This window comes from Pongo pygmaeus, chromosome 12, assembly GCF_028885625.2.
Source record: "Pongo pygmaeus isolate AG05252 chromosome 12, NHGRI_mPonPyg2-v2.0_pri, whole genome shotgun sequence".
NCBI lineage: Eukaryota > Metazoa > Chordata > Mammalia > Primates > Hominidae > Pongo > Pongo pygmaeus.
Genome location: NC_072385.2, coordinates 95,535,621 through 95,548,880, shown reverse-complemented (window position 1 = coordinate 95,548,880; position 13,260 = coordinate 95,535,621). Strand labels below are relative to the sequence as shown.

At 42.1% G+C, this 13,260-nt stretch overlaps 1 pseudogene; it reads left to right on the top strand.

The window, feature by feature from the left end:
- Nucleotides 1–9,057: 9,057 nt before the first annotated feature.
- LOC129030230 (glyceraldehyde-3-phosphate dehydrogenase-like) lies at nt 9,058–10,060 on the top strand (annotated as a pseudogene).
- The last annotated feature ends 3,200 nt before the right edge of the window (nt 10,061–13,260 follow it).

The following is a 13,260-nucleotide window of genomic DNA, read 5'->3' as shown; positions in this document are numbered from 1 at the left end:
CTAGAATGATGAGTTCTTTCCAGAAGCTTTTCAATTTACTTTGCCCAGATCCATCAGAGGAATCATTATCTATGGCAGCTATACCTTACAAAGTATATTTCTTAAATAATAAGACTTGAAAGTCGAAATGACTCCTTGACCCATGGAATGCAGAATGGATGATGTGTTAGCAGACACGAAAACAATATTCATACATATTCTTATACACATCCATCACAGCTCACAGATGACCAGGTGCATTGTCAATGAGCAGTAATATTTTCAAAGGAATCTTTTTTCTGAGCAGTAATTCTCAAGAATGGGTTTAAAATATTGAGTAAATAATGCTGTAAACAGGGGTGCTGTCATCCAGGCTTTGTTGTTCCACTTACAGAAAACAAGCTGAATAGATTTAGCATAATTCTTAGAGGCCTTAGGTTTTTTGTTTTTTTTTTTTTTTTTTTTTAGACAGAGTCTCACTCTGTCACTCTGGAGTGCAATCGCACCATCTCGGCTCACTGCAACCTCCACCTCCCCGGTTCAAGCATTCTCCTGCCTCAGCCTGTAATCCCAAGTAGCTGGGATTACAGGCACCAACCACCACACCTGGCTAATTTTGTATTTTTAATAGAGACGGGGTTTCCCCACATTGGTCAGGCTGGTCTCAACCTCCTGACCTCAAGTGATCGCCCACCTCGGCCTCCCAAAGTGCTGGGATTACAAGCATGAGCCACTGCACCCGGCCAGGATTTTCATAATGGTAAATGAGCATTGGCTTCAACTTCAAGTTGCCGGCTGCATTAGACCCTAACGAGAAAGTCAGCCTGTCCTTTAAAGCTTTGAAGCCAGGGATTCATTTCTCTCTAGCTATGAAAGTCCTAGATGGCATCTTCTTCCAATATAAGACTATCTCATCTACACTGAAAGTCTGTCGTTTAGTGTAGCCACCTTCATCAGTGATCTTTGCTAGATCTCTTGGATAACCTGTTGCCACTTCTACTTTAGCACTTACTGCATCACCTTGATTTTATGTTATGTAATAGATATGGCTTCTTTCCTTAAATATCATCAACCAACTTTTGTTAGCTTCAAACTTTTCTTCTACAGCTTCTTCACCTCTTAGCTTTCACAGAATTGAAGAGAGTTGGGGCCTTGCTCTGGATTAGGCTTTGGCTTAAGAAAATGTTGTGACTGGTTTAATCTTCTATCGAGACTACTCAAACTTTCTCCGAATCAGCAGTAAGGCTCTGTTTTGCTTCTTATCATTTGTGTCTTCACTAGAGTAGCACTTTTTCTTTCCTTCAACAACTTTTTCCTTTGCATTCACAACTTGGCTAACTGGTGCAAGAGACCTACTTTTTGACAAATCTTAGCTTTCAACATGCCTTCCTTACTAGGCTTAATCATTTGTAGCTTGTGATTTAAAGTGAGAGACATGTGACACTTCCTCTCACTTTTTGGGGAAAAGAGAGAGAGATCAGACTGTTACTGTGTCTATGTAGAAAGAAGTAGACATAAGAGACTCCATTTTTTTCAGTACTAAGAAAAATTCTTCTGCCTTGAGATGCTGTTAATCTGTAACCCTACTCCCAACCCTGTGCAGAAACATGTGCTGTGTCGACTCAAGGTTTAATGGATTAAGGGCTCTGCAGGCTGTGCTTTGTTAAACAAATGCCTGAAGGCAGCATGCTTGTTAAAAGTCATCACCACTCCCTACTCTCAAGTACCCAGGGACACAATACACTGCAGAAGGCCGCAGGGACCTCTGCCTAGGAAAGCCAGGTATTGTCCAAAGTTTCTCCCCATGTGATAGTCTGAAATATGGCCTCGTGGGAAGGGAAAGAGCTGACTGTCCCCCAGCCCGACACCCGTAAAGGGTCTGTGCTGAGGAGGATTAGTAAAAAAGGAAGGCCTCTTTGCAGCTGAGATAAGGGGAAGGCATCTGTCTCCTGCTCGTCTCTGGGCAATGGATTGTCTCGGTGTAAAACCTGATTGTATATTCCATCTACTGAGATAGGAGAAAACCACCTTAAGGCTGGAGGTGGGACGTGCTGGCAGCAATACTGCTCTTTAAGGCATTGAGATGTTTATGTATATGCACATCAAAAGCACAGCACTTTTTTCTTTACCTTGTTTATGACACAGAGACATTTGTTCACATGTTTTCCTGCTGACCCTCTCTCCACTATTACTCTATTGTCCTGCCACATCCCCTTCTCCAAGAAACGCCCGATAATGATCAATAAATACTAAGGGAACTCACAGACTGGCGCTGGCGTGGGTCCTCTGTATGCTGAGCGCTGGTCCCCTGGACCCGCTTTTCTTTCTCTATACTTTGTCTCTGAGTCTCTTTCTTTTCTCAAGTCTCTCGTTCCACCTGATGAGAAACACCCACAGGTGTGGAGGGGCAGGCCACCCCTTCATCACTTGAACACTTAGAGGTCATTGTAGAGTTATTAATTGGCCTAATTTCAATGTCGTTGTGTCTCAGGGAGTAGGGAAGACTGAGGAGACGGAGAGTGATGGGGGAAGGCCAGTGGTTGGAACAGTCGGAACACACACAACATGTATCAATTAAGTTTGTCATCTTCTCTGGGCACAGTTTGTGGTACCACAATTACAATAGTAACATCAAATATCACTGACCACAGATCACCATAACTGATATAATAATAAAGAAGACATTTGAAATGCTGCAAGAATTACCAAAATGAAACAGACACAGACTGAGCACATGTTGCTGGAAGCATGATACTAATAGACTTGCTTGAGGCAGGGTTGCCACAAATTTTCCACTTTAAAAAAAGCATGATATATGCAAAGAACAATAAAGCAAGGCACAATGAGATGAGGGGTGCCTGCCCCTATCTACACACCTTCGTTGGAGCAGCCTAGGCTTCCCTGAGGAGTCAACACAATGTGCATGTGTGGGGCAATACTAAAGGGAATATAGGTAAGTAGCAATAGATGTGACATAGACAACGGCTAGAGGACTCCACACAAGGGAAATATCGAATGGGCCAGACCTCTCAGGCATGAAGAAGCTGAGCCTTGGGAAACATGGATATGAATCACCTATGCAGAAAGCGAGCATTTCACACTGGGGGAAGTGAATGAGTAGAGACAGATGGAGCACTGAGCATGCCCTGAGCTGCTCTGGAGAGAGAAGCGGCTTTTCTTCTGTTTGATAAAGTTGATCCCACCTCGCTTTTTTTTTTCTTTTCTTTTTTTTTTTTTTTTTTTTTTTTTTTGAGACAGGGCCTCTCTGTCGCCCAGCCTGGAATACAGTGGCCAGGTTGGTCTCAAACTCTTGGCCTCAAGTGATCCGCCCACCTCGGCCTCCCAAAGTGCTGGGAATCCAGGCAGGAGGCACCGCAACCAGCCCCACCTTGCTTAAAGACTCTGTAATAGCTACCCTAATGATATGCCAATTTTCCTCATGTCATTTCTATTGGACCTAAAACTATAATTATATCCATTTATCCCATGAGGCCAATTACAAAGTCGAACCCTAGAGAAAATACATACCAAAACCAAAAAAAAAAAAAAAAAAAGCGTTTCAAATTTTGCTTATTTACTCAGAAAACCTGAGTAATACTATTTGTGAGAAGGGATTCTGTGGATGATAGATCATGCTAGATTGGGCTACATTGTAACAAGAATTCACTTTAGAGGTTCCAAAGTTAAATGATTAGGCAAACTAGGAGAGGTTCTAATTGTTTGCCCTAGGACATAATTCTAATTATGTCCTAAAATCTGGACTCAATAGCGGCCTACACTAAATAAAGTTGAGATGTCAGGAATTCCTGAGTACAATGTAAAAGACTGTTTCCCCAGCCACTCCAGTGCCTGCTCGATAGCTTCAGGAACCCCATCATTATGGAAGGAGGAGTGGAGGGGACACTTGGGCTCAGCAAACAGACTTCACACAGAAGCTAATCTGCCTACGAGCATGGCTAAGAGCCCAATCTGTCAACTCTGAGCTTCCAGTACGGTGCAGGAACCCAAGGAGATTACTTTGGCATCTGGTTAGATTACAAAGAGCCGGGCGTGGTGGCTCACGCCTGTAATCCCAGCACTTTGGGAGGCCAAGGCAGGCGGATCACCTGAGGTCAGGAGATCGAGACCATCCTGGCCAACATAGTGAAACCCCATCTCTACTAAAAATAAAAAAAAGTAGCTGGCTGTGGTGGCGCGCGTCTGTAATCCCAGCTACTCAGGAGGCTGAGGCAGGAGAATTGCTTGAAACTGGGAGGCGGAGATTGCAGTGAGCCGAGATCATGCCGCTGCACTCCAGCCTGGCAAGAGACCGAGACTCTGTCCAAAAAAAAAAAAAGGTTACAAAGAACCGCTTTCATCACAGAAAGGCTGCAATTTGTCTCCACCAAGACACTCATTCTGGCTATGGATTAGATTCCCCTGCATGGTATCCTTTGCAGACATACTAAATACCTTAATCATGACCATAATATTCCACCCAAAGGTGCTTTTATTTTTTTATTTATTTATTTTTGAGACAGAGTCTCGTTCTTGTCGCACAGGCTGAAGTGCAATGGCATGATCTCAGCTCGCTGCAACCACTGCCTCCTGGGTTCGAGCAATTCTCCTGTCTTAGTCTCCCGAATAGCTGGGGTTACAGGCTCCTGCCACCACGCCTGGCTAATTTTTTTGTATTTTTAGTAGAGATGTGCTTTCACCATGCTGGGCAGGCTGGTCTCGAACTCCTGACCTCAGGTGATCTGCCTGCCTTGGCTTCCCAAAATGCTGGGATTACAGGCGTGAGCCCACTGCGCCAAGCCCCAAAGGTGCTTTTTATGAAGAAATTTATTTTACAACGAAAGTAATAATGCAATAAGCCAGTGCTCACAGGATATATGGCAAGACCAGTGAATGCTTTTGCTGTGAAGCAGGTAACTTTATCGAACGGCAGAATGGCCTTCTGAACTCTCCACTACCAGCCAAGAGACAGCACTTTGTAAAACTGGGTGTTGTCCTACCACGTGCAGGACATGCTCTTAACAGGAATCGAATGGTATTTCACCAACAGCCAGAATGTACGTCTGGGTATCAATAAATAAAAGTGAGTGTGACAACTTCCACTTTAAACCTTTTGATCCAATTGCAAAATGTTTGTTTGCCATCCCTGTGATTTTAGATTCTGCTAGTTTAGAAATATGAATGTCCAAGAGAGAAATGTTTTACCAGAGGAATGCTTCTACCAGTTGAGGCTGGCACTCACCATTTCAGGTTCCTTACACAAAATCACTAAACAAGCAAATAATGGGTAGGGGCAGTGGGGAGGGGCAGTGTTACCATTTTATCTGAGGTCATTGATCCTGAACATCAAGGGAAAATAGGATTTGTACTACATGAAACAGGCAGGTAGGAATGTCTGGAAATTAGGGGATCCTTTGAGGGCTCTTGTCATACTGCCTTGTTTAATGGTGAAAGTTACCAAAGGACTAGAGCAACCCCAGAGAAGTAGAGGACCATCAAGGGCTCCAATCCCTCAAGAATAGAGGTTTGGGTCACTCCACCAGGTAAAACCAAAGGTGTGGCTAAGGGCAATGGGAACAGGAGATAAGGTCAGCTATGGCCTTATTTTTCTCCTTCCTTGGTGGGTTTTAAATATATAAGTATATATACTAATTCTTTTTATTCCCCTTCATCCTTCTCCAATTATTCTATATAATTGGTCAGTTACTTTTACAATTTATATATAATTTTTGGGATATAAAGATGGAATGGTAAACATCAAACAAAAATCTTGAATTTAGAGCTAACTGCAATAAATTGGGATCTGGGGCTTCCTCTTTTGTGGAGGGAGTAGCACGTTTTGTATAAGGGATAGTTGCATGGCTGTTCAGGTTGGAGATGTGAAGATAGAGTAAGGGTCTATGTTGACCTTGCACAGCCAGAAAGTGAACTGCAGGGAACTCTGTCATTTGAGCCTACTTTGAGTCTTTCAAACACACTCTCCCCACTTTAATCACTCCCCAAGTATGAATCCTTCCTCCCTCATATAGAATAATTTTTATACAGTACATTGAAATTAGGCTATCAATAGGTGTATTAGCTTCTACCAATCAGAGTTACATATACAAGACTTTATTTTGAAAATGAGTTTTCTATGGCCAGGCGCAGTGGCTCATGCCTGTAATCCAGCACTTTGGGAGGCCGAGGCAGGCCAATCACCTGAGGTCAGAAGTTCGAGACCAGCCTGGCTAACATGGTGAAACCCTGTCTCTACTAAAAATACAAAAATTAGCTGGGCGTGGTGGCGGGCACCTGTAGTCCCAGCTACTTGGGAGGTTGAGGCAGGAGAATCGCTTAAACCCAGGAGGCAGAAGTTACCGTGAGCCAAGATTGTGCCACTGCACTCCAGCCTGGGTGACAGAGTGAGACTCTGTCTCAAAAAAAAAATGAAAATGAGTTGTCTGAGAAGGCCCAAGACAGGTATTTCGCTGGCTCAGGGGCAGCAAAGGCAGCTTGGTGATGAAGTCAGTGGTGATGGCATCTGTTTCCACCACCCACGGCAGAGGCTATGTTATGGCTCCAGTTCTTTTGCATGCTCAATTTTGAGGTATGGTTCTGGGAGCTTTCCAAGAAGGTCGGCCTAGCTTCTCTAAAACTTCTGTGAGTTTCAAATAGCCTTTGTGCTTCCCTTCCTACTTAAATTATCTAGCGTGGATTCCACTGTTAGAACAAGGAAGGCTTATGCATCTAGGAAAGTTTCATAGCTGTGTGCCTATGGACAATTGGCCCTCCCTCTCTCGGCCTCAGTTTCCTTATCTTTGAAAACTTTCAAGCACTGTTGTAAAAATTGGAAATGTTACAGGCAAAGTAACTTATACCTAGGAAATACTCACATCATGACTTCTCAATTCATCAAAATATATCCAAAGTCTACTTCTTTTCATGTGACCCAGGGTCATTATTATCTTGTGCCTGGATTATTTCTCTCACTTCTTAATCTTTTTCTACTCTACCCCCTCCTCACCCTCAAGTCTATTCTCATCACAATAGCCAAGATGACCCAATCAAAATGTAAGTCCACTTCAGTCACTCTTCTGCTCAACATGCCCTAATAGTTCCCAATTTCTGTCCTACTAACAATTCCTTTCAACAGCCTGCAAGACCTCCAAGGCCATGCCCCCTAATACTTCTCCGATCTCATTACTTTCTGCCCCTTGTTCATTCCCTCCTAGTCAGAACTCACCTCCTTCCTATCCTTTTAACATGATACCCACACTCATTCTGCAGGCCTTAGCATGCCTGTTCCTTTTCTCTGGAATACTCTTCATCAAAATGTCTGCATGGCTCATTGCTTCATCTCCTCCAAGTCTTTGCTCAAATGTTGCCTCTCAAGAATGCTTACCCTCACCATCCTATTTCAAATAGTAAACCCTCACACCCCCAGCAATCCTCATCCTATTCTATTTTTTCTATAGCACTTACCACATTCTAACAAACCACTGAATTTACTTTATTACATTTTTGCCTGACTTTCTACAAAGACTGACATTTTGTCTCTTTTATTCTTTGACATTTCCCTAATGCCTGTAACTAGTACCTGATAAATATCTGTGAAATGAATAAATTGATCAGATGAATAATTATTGCTCCTACAACTGCTATCCTCCTGCATACAACATATGGTACCATATAAATATTTGGTATTTATATATGACATATGCTACCTAATAAATACTTGTGGAATGAATAAACTGAATGATCAAATGAATGAATGAATGAATAAATGTTGTTTCTATAATTGCTGTATTACTACTACTGCTACTACCACTACTGCAGCCCTCTTCCTTGGCCCTTCCAACTTCACTTTCTACATTCACCTTGAAAAATTCTGCCCGAGCAAGAAGTGAGATTCAGAGCAGGAAGTTACTGAGCCAACAGCATAATCTTTCCTCAGGCTCCTACAACTGTAATGATAACTATCTCAAGAACACAAAGCTTTTAATTCTGAAATGTAATTTTGTTTAGAGGATAGTAGAAAGAGAAGGTAGAAGGAAGGTACTGGGTGTTTTCATTTGTTTGTACTAAAACATGCCCTGATCAATGAAACCTAGAATGATTCATGCTAGATGTGCAACTAGTAAAGAATTAAGAGGTAAGGTAGATGGATCCTCCTTAAACTTTGAGAAAATCAGTGATGCATAGAGCTCGTGCCACCCAACAAGGCAATGCACATGAATAGTAAGTTCAACCTCTTGTAGTGGATGATCAGGGACATTGGTGATAACAAAGATATTAATAAGACAACTGGGGAAATTTGAATGCTGACTGGATATTTGATATTAAGTAACGATCTATTATTTTAGGATAAAGGTATTGTGGTTGCTGATATATGCTGAAGCATTTATGATAGAAATGATATAATATCTGGGATTTCCCTCAAAATAATCAAGCTTCAGATGGGGGGAATGGAAGTGTGTAGATAAAACCAGACTGGATATGTGCTGATAATCATTTAAACTGGGTGATGTGTACATGAAACTTCATTACACTATTCTCTCTACTTTCATATTTGAAAATCTTCGTAGTAATGTCTTTAAACATCCTTTTAAATCTACCAGGCTATAGGTAGATTTAAAAATTTTCTGACTGACAATTGGTTGAGTCTATCTGAAGACCTGGGATAAACAGAAAGGAAATGTCTGGGTTAAGATAAAAGATCATGGAGACCAAAGTTCTTATTTGCAGAGGAAGTCTTCAGGTAGCAGGCTTCAGAGAGAATAGGCTGTAAAATGTTTCTTATCAGACTTAAAGTCCGTGTTGATGTGAATGCCTGAGAGGTTTAATGAGGTATGTCCGACCCCCACTTCCCATCATGGCCTGAACTGGTCTTTCAGGTTAAATTTTAAGAGTGCCCTGGCCAAGGACAAAGTCCATTCAGATAGTTGGGGGAGGTCTTAGAATTTTATTTTGGGTTGACAGCTGAGTACCTATTTCAGAATTGTGGTAATGCAGTTGAAGATACTCTAGTCAGGGCTCTCTGCTCCTCCCATTTGACAGACAGCCACATCTTCTCGTGTAGCACCAGCCACATCCTGAGATACCATGGTGAAGGTGAAGGCCAGAGTCAACAGATTTGGCCATATTGGGCACCAGATCACCAGGGCTGCTTTTAACTCTGGTAAAGTGGATATTGTTGCCATCAATGACCCTTTCACTGGCCTCAACTAGATAGTCTACATGTTCCAGTATGGTTCTACCCATGGCAAATTCCATGGCACTGTCAAGGCTGAGAATGGGAAGCTTGTCATTAACGGAAATCTCATCACCATCTTTCAGGAGCGAGATCCCGCCAAAATCAAATGGGACAATGCTGACGCTGAGTACATTGTGGTGTCCACCGGTGTCTTCACCACCACAGAGAAGGCTGGGGCTCACTTGCAGCAGGGAGCCAAAAGGGTCATAATCTCTGCTCCCTCTGCTGACGCCCCCATGTTCATGATGGGCATGAACCATGAGAAATATGAAAACAGCCTCAAGATCATCAGCTATGCCTCCTGTACCACCAACTTCTTGGCCCCCCTGGCCAAGCTCATCCATGACAACTTTGGTATTGTGGAAGGACTCATGACCACGATCCACACCATCACTGCCACCCAGAAGACTTTTGATGGCCCCTCCAGGAAACTGTGGTGTGACAGCCACGGGGCTCTCCAGAACGTCATCCCTGCATCTACTGGTGCTGCCAAAGCTGTAAGCAAGGTCATCCCTGAGCCGAATGGGAAGATTACTAGCATGGCTTTCCGTGTCCTCACCACCAATGTGTCGGTCATGTGTCTGACCTGCCATCTGGAAAATCCTGCCAAATATGATGACATCAAGAAGGTGGTGAAACAGTCATCAGAGGCCCCTCAAGGGCATCCTGGACTACACTGAGCACCAGGTTGTCTCCTCCAGCTTTAACAGTGACACCCACTCTTCCACCTTCAATGATAGGGCTGGTATTGCCCTCAATGACCATTTTGTCAAGTTCATTTCCTGTTATGACAATGAATTTGGCTACAACAGGGCGGTGGACCTCATGGCCCACATGGCCTCCAAGAAGTAAGACCCCCAGACCACAAGCCCCAGGCCCTCAGCTGCTAGGAATTCCCTATTGCACTAGGTCTCCTACCACACTGAGAATCTCCCCTCCTCACAGTTTCCATGCAGACCCCCTGAAGAGGGAGGGGTCTAGGGAGCCCCACCTTGTCATGTACCATCAATAAAGTCCTCTGTGCTCAGCCAAAAAAAAGATACTCTAGTCAGCAGGATTCTATGATTTTCTCCGACAATATTCAGCTGCTAAGTATAGGTACAGGTAGGACTTGGGTTTATAAACAGAGCTGAAGTTTCATCAAGCGGGTACACAGAGTAGCTAAGGATATTTATAAAGGAATGGTTGTAGTGCTGGACCACTGCATCTTAGCCGAGTAAGAAGGCAAGGAGATGAGGGCAATATGTATGAACAAGCAGTAGGGTGAAAGGACAAGGCTTCAATGAGATTAGAAGATTGTTTGAAAGGAAACACTGCAGTCAATGAACTGAAAGGAAGCCATAACATCTAGATTTGGGAGGTAGTAATGACATAGTAGAAGGGTATGACTTATGAGTGAGTAGACATGGAGGAAAGGAGGTCTTTTGGGGGCTGAAGAAATCAAGGGATGGGATGGGTCATTCATGTGGCATTAAGGATCCAAGAATGACCACAGAAGGAACAAGAGAAAAAGGCTGGAAGCCAGGTGCCAGAGTTATCAACGAAGGAGGGGGTGTGGTAGGGAGGTCAGTAGATTGCCCACAGTAAGTTGGGGTGACAAGTGGAAAAGTCTGACAACTTTAAACAAGCTGTTTTATTTGTTGTTTAATAGAAAAAAGACTTGAAAGGGAGCAATGGAGCAAAGGAACATCACCTCTGTTAGGACCGGCAGTAGCTAGGGAGGGAGAAAGTCAGCCTTGAGAGGGCTGCAGGGGAGACCTTCTACTAGGGGAACAGAAGACACCAGGGTTTCAGTTAAAGTGAAAGATGAAGAAAATGCACACACAGAGAAAAAGTGTTTTGGCAAATTGCTAATAACAGACCATGGATTATAGAGAACACAAAAGACAGGTGTGGGAGGCCACGGAATAGTTGAAGGTGGGGTTAGATTAGGTAGTGGTTCTCAGTCCAACCACACAACAGAATCATCTGGGAAACTTTTGAAAATACTGATGCCTGAACACAGATCAACTGAATTAGAATCTCCAGGGGGTAAGGCCAGGGTATGTACAGCACAGTAACCAAACTTTCAAATACAGTCATCCCCCAGTATCCATGGGCGATCAGTTCCAGGATCCCTGTGGATACCAAAATCCACAATGCTCAAGTCCCTTACAGGAAATGGTCTGGTATTTGCATAGAAGCTACACACATCCTCCCATATGATTCAAATCATCTCTAGATTACTGATAATAACTAATACAACGTCAGTGCTATGAAACTAGTTGTTTAGGAAATAATGACAAGGAAAACAAGTCTGTATTGTACATGCTCAGTACAGACGCAACCATCCACTCTTTTCAATTTTCCATCCGAGGCTGGCCGAATCCATGGATGCAGAACCCACAAATACAGAGGACCACTTACTTATACACACTAACACAAATAACAGATGAGAAGGGGGAAAATGGCATCGGTGTTTATCTCTGATGAGTACATCAAAATCTTAAGGGTGAATGTCTTTATACTTTCAAATTTTCTTGTGCATATTTCAGATTGAATTTTAAAAACGGGCTTTTGTTTGTTTGAGTGGGATTGCTTAAAGAAAGGAGTTTATAATACAGTCTCAGTTTCTACTATTTACACATGGAATTTATTTGGTCTGTCTGACCCAATCTGTTTCTGGTAAAAGGAGCATGACATGAGCTTTGAAAAAATATCTAAAACTTAAAAATAAAGGAAAAGGCAGTAGATCATGTCCTTTCAAAGTCATACAGGGACATTGCTTAACATGCCTATCAAGAAGGCTTCTAGGCAAACTGCTAAAGAAATTTATATATTTCTTTATGTATTGAATCCTAGCAGATTGTGTGTGTATATATAGTGTGTATATATATATATACACACACACACACAATGAAATATTATTCAGCCTTAAAAAAGGAGATCCTGCCGTTTGTGACAAGGAACCTAGAGGACATTGTGGTAAGTGAAATGAGTCAAACATAGAAAAATACTGCATGATCTCACTTACGTGTGGAATCTAAAAGTAAAAGAAAGGGGAAAAAAATCAAATACACAGTAACAGAGAGTAGAATGGTGGTTACCAGGAGCAGGGGAAATGGGAAGATGTAGGTCAAAGGGTAAGTCTAGAGATCTAACGCACAGCATGAGGACTACAGTTAATAATACCGTATTGTATATTGGGAGTCTGCTAAGACAGCTTTTAGGTGCACTTAGTACAAAAAAAAAGGAGTAGGTAACCACGTGAGATGATGAATATGTTAATTTGCTTGACTATAATATCATTTCACTATATAAAAATGGCATGTTGCATACTTTTAATATATACAATTTTTAAAAGTTAACATATAACGGGCTTATTTTTTAATGTTTTAACATTTTTGTTTTAATTTCTAATAAGATAAATATTGGCAGATCATTTGGGGGCCTCAATTTTTAAGAGCCAAAGGGGATCCTGAGACTCAAGTCTGAGACTCACTGATCTAGATCTGTTTGGCGTTGCCATTTACTACTAAGGGCTCACATTACTCAGCATACTCATTTCAAAATGCCCTTCCTGGTGGACTACATAACTCCTATTTCTTCAATTCTGCTTTGAAACAGCCTTTTGCCATCTCTGGTTTCCTCATTAAGGAGTTGAATAAATTTTATTATGTATTCATTGTGTATTTGGACAACAGTCATGTATAATTTTAAGGATTATACTTTGATAGGAGGTACGATCTGCTGATTTATACAATTTAGTCCTGACTTTCTTTTCTCTGTATTCAAAAGCTGATGAAAGAACACAGAACATTATGAAGTCTCCTAATCATTCTTAAACACTTCCCTAATGAAATGAAAGAAGACTGCAATCATCAGATATGTCTAAAACTATTGTGTTCCTTCACAAAAGTATTTAAAAGGAAAGAACAAGTACAAAGTTTGTGAAGCAAAATGACATAGTTTTGAAAGAATACCCAAGCTTGAGAATGGTCTGTAATTTGAGAGACAACATTTACTTTAATAAGGAAGAAGAGCACACTTTCAATCTATTGCCAAGATCTTTC